The sequence below is a fragment of the Bison bison genome, unplaced genomic scaffold (genome assembly GCF_000754665.1).
Source record: "Bison bison bison isolate TAMUID 2011002044 unplaced genomic scaffold, Bison_UMD1.0 scf7180017864281, whole genome shotgun sequence".
Taxonomy (NCBI): Eukaryota; Metazoa; Chordata; class Mammalia; order Artiodactyla; family Bovidae; genus Bison; species Bison bison.
In genome coordinates, this window is record NW_011494853.1 from 620,774 (window position 1) to 625,339 (window position 4,566).

Consider the following 4,566-nt stretch of genomic DNA (forward strand, 5'->3'; position numbering starts at 1 on the left):
ACTGTTTCCCCATCTATTTGCTATAAAGTGATGGGACCAGGTGCCATGATCTTAGTTTTCTGAATGTTGAGTTTTAAGCCAACTTTTTCACTCTCCTCTTTCACTTTCATTAAGAGGCTCTTTAGTTTTTCTCCACTTTCTGCCATAAGGGTGGTTTAATTCACATATCTGAGGTTATTGATATTTCTCCTGGCAATCTTGATTCCAGCTTGTGCTTCCTCCAGCCCAGTGTTTCTCATGATGTACTCTGCATACAAGTTTAAAAAGCAGACTGTACGTCAATGTACAGCCTTGACGTACTCCTTTTCCCATTTAGAACCAGTCTGTTGTTCCATGTCCAGTTCTAACTGTTGCTTCCTGACCCGCATTCAGATTTCTCAAGAGACAGATCAGGTCGTCTGGTATTCCCATGTCTTGCAGAATTTTCCACAGTTTGCGGTGATTCACACAGTCAAAGGGTTTGGCATAGTCAGTAAAGCAGAAATAGATGTTTTTCTGGAACTCTCTTGCTTTTTCCATGATCCAGTGGATGTTGGTAATTTGATCTCTGGTTTCTCTGCCTTTTCTAAATCCAGCTTGATCATCTGGAAGTTCACAATTCATGCTGTTGAAGCCTGGCTTGGAGAATTTTGAGTATTACTAGCTTGTGAAATGAGTGCAATTGTGCAGTAGTTTGAGTATTCTGTGGCATTGCCTTTCTTAGGGATTGGAATGAAAACTGACCTTTTCCAGTCCTATGGCTACTGCTGAATTTTCCAAATTTGCTGGCATATTGAGTGCCGCACTTTCACAACATCATCTTTTAGGATTTGAAAGAGCTCAACTGGAATTCCATCACCTCCCCTAGCTTTGTTTGTAGTGATGCTTCCTAAGGCCCACTTGACTTCTCATTCCAGGATGTCTGGCTCTAGGTGAGTGATCACACCATCGTTTATCTGGGTTATGATCTTTTTTAATAGTTCTTCTGTGTATTCTTGCCACTTCTTCTTAATATCTTCTGCTTCTGTTAGGACCCTACCATTTCTGTCAGGTCCCTACCATTTCTGTCCTTTATCGAGCCCATCTTTGCATGAAATGTTCCCTTGGTATCTCTAATTTTCTTGAAGATATCTCTAGTCTTTCCCATTCTAGTGTTTTCCTCTATTTCTTCGCACTGATCACTGAGGAAAGCTTTCTTGTCTCTCCTTGCTATTCTTTGGAACTCTGCGTTCAGATGGCTATATCTTCCCTTTTCTCCTTTACCTTCTTTTCTTTTCTCAGCTTCTCTTCTTTTCTCAGCTATTTTAAGGCCTCCTCAGACAACTATTTTGCCTTTTTGAATTTCTTTTTCTTGGGGATGGTCTTGATCACTGCTTCTGTACAATGTCATGAACCTCTGTCCATAGTTCTTCAGGCACTCTATCAGATCTAATCCCTTGAATCTATTCCTCACTTCCACTGTATAATCATAAGGGATTTGATTTAGGTCATACCTGAATGGTCTAGTGGTTTTCCCTACTTTCTTCAATTTAAGTCTGAATTTGGCAATAAGGAGTTCATGATCTGAGCCACAGTCAGCTCCTGGTCTTGTTTTTGCTAACTGTATAGAGCTTCTCCATCTTTGGCTGCAAAGAATATAATCGATCTGATTTCAGTATTGACCATTTGGTGGTGTCCATGTGTAGAGTCATCTCCTGTGTTGTTGGAAGAGGGTGTTTACTATGACCAGTGTGTTCTCTTGGAAAAACTGTTAGCCTTTGCCCTGCTTCCTTCTGTACTCCAAGACCAAACTTGCCTATTTTTCCAGGTATTTCTTGACTTCCTACTTTTGCATTCCAGTCCCCTATGATGAAAAGGACATCTTTTTTGGGTGTTAGTTCTAGAAGGTCTTGTAGGTCTTCCTAGAACCGTTCAACTTCAGCTTCTTTAGCATTACTGGTTGGGGCATAGACTTGGATTACTGTGATATTGAATGGTTTGCCTTGGAAACTAACAGAGATCATTCCATTGCTTTTGAGATTGCACCCAAGTACTGCATTTAGGACTCTTGGAAAAAGACTCTGATGGGACACAAATAATTCATTTTGTTAAATGAGAAAATAACTTGCCTCGGCTGACATACATAGTTGGCACATGTTATAGACCAGATTTGAACCTAGACAGTCAGGCTCCAAAGTCTTCGCTTTTCAAAATCACATATATTCCCTCTCCTTACAGTCACTCAGTCTTATTTCTACTATTCTTCTACATATACCTTTATGTTTCAACTATACCTAACAAGTATGTAAATAAACCATCTGTGTTTGTTTGCTAGGGCTGGGTGATTTAATGAGAAATATTTGTGGTCTTTGTCTCCATGTCTGGCATAAAACTTTCCTAAAACCCTTGGAATTTCCCGAGTGGTAGGAATGTCTGTTATTCGTAAGGAACCCTTTGGGCCACATCTAAATTTATGCACATGAAGTGATTCAAATGCGTGGCCCTCAGATAGCCTAAGGACGGAGCTGGTCACCAGAGAGACCAAACGGTTAGGGACTAACACTTTTAGCACTAGCCACTGACCTCTTGGGCTGCAAGGAGATGAAACCAGTCAATTCTAAAAGAAATCAACCCTAAATATACATTAGAGGGAATGTTGCTGAAGCTGAAGCTCCAATACTTTGGCCACCTGATGAGAAGAGCTGACTCACTGGAAAAGACTCTGATGCTGGGACAGACTGAAGGGAAAAGGAGCAGGGGATGGCAGAGGATGAGATGGTTTGAAAGCAATTACCGACTCAATGGACATGAATTTGAGCAAACTCCAGGAGATACTGGAGGACAGAGGAGACTGGAGCTGCAGTCCATGGAGTCATCAAAGAATCAGAAACGACTTAGTGACTGAATAATAACAGCACTGACCTCTAGGAAGGGGAAAGGAGGAGCTACAGATTAAACTCTATAAAAAATCTGGAACAAGGGATTTGATGAGTTTCCAGGTTGGTGAGCCTATCCATATTTGGAGAAGGTGGTGCAACCCAGTTCCATGGAGACATCTTTCTAGACCTTGGCCTACCTATGTACCTTTTTTCAACTGAAAAAAAAAAAAAAAACCCAAAAAAACCCTCACAGCAAGAGAGTTTGTAAGTTAAGTTTTATTTGGGGCAAAATGAGGACTTTAGCCTGGGAGACAGCATTTCAAATAGCTCTGAGAAGCTGCTCCAGAGAAGTAGGGGAGAAGGTCATTATAAATGTGATTTTGGTGAAGGGGGAGTACATGCAATTAAGCACATATTCTTTTTTTTTTTTGCTAGCCGCAATAAGCAGACATCACCGTGAAGGACTTTAGTGCTTTTCTAGATCTGAGGAGATGAAAGAACTGGCTCATAAAGTCTCCTGAAAATATCTTTCTATCTGAAGACTTGTTCTGCCAGTTTCTCCCAGAGCACAGAGTGCCTCATTCCTGATTTCCACCCTGAACTCCTTTCAGGGGGTGTTAAAGGTCAGCACCCACACCACTTATAATTTGATCCTTGTAGAGATAGATGTCAAGTCCCAATTTGTAGGTGACACTCTTCATTATGTACTTCTTGTCCTTTGTAATACACTGGTAAATGTAAGTAAATGTTCTCTGAGTTCTGTGAGCTGCTCTGGCACATTGATTGAACCCAAGGAGGGGTTCACAGGAACCTCTGATGTATAGCCAGTCCATCAGAAGCACAAGTGATAACTCAGACTTTCAACTGGAGCTGAAGTGGGGGCAGTCTTGTGAGACTGAGACTTGAATCTGTGGGACTGAAACCAAGTAGGACCCTGTGGGGCTCTTGGCCATGAAAAGTCTTTCTGTGTCCCCCATTTCCAGACCTTCCCTGAGTTCCAAAGGGCAGGTTCAAACATAGAAGAGAAGAGATGAAGAGACAAGGGAGGAGCAATCAAGCAACAACAGTGCAGCCTTGAGATAGGATCCTGGCTCTCTCAAGAGATACACAAAACAGTATCTCCGAGTTCTTCTGAAAATTACAACAAACAGAAAATGTTAACTACTTGAGACATTCTTTATTCCAGAGAGAAGTCCAGTGTTTAATAACCTCAAGAACTACTGATCATCAGGAGACCATCTGAGGCCACACAAAGAAATGCAGGGGACTTCCCTGGTGGTACAGTGGATAAGAATCTGCTTGCTAATGCAGGGGACATGGGTTCGATCCCTAGTCCAGGAAGATTCCCACATGCCTTAGGGCAACAAAGCCCATATGCCACAAGCCTGTGTGCTCTAGGGCTGATAAGCTGCAACTATTGAAGCCTGCATGGCTAGAACCTGTGCTCTGTAACAAGAGAAGCCATTGCAATGAGAAACCTGAGCACTGCAATGAAGAGGAGCCCCCACATTGCCACTAGAGAAAGTCTACTCAACAGCAACAAGGATTCAGCACAGCCAAAAATTTAAAAAAATTAAAAGTAAATGAATAAAGGGACACAGGCCCTGTGCACACCCTGATCCTTCTCAGCAACTCCATCCTTGAACCATTGCTAAAAACTCCTCACCAGATCTCCCTGGGTTGAGACACACATTTTTGAGGCATGAGCCTATTGTGTCCCTCCCTTTGC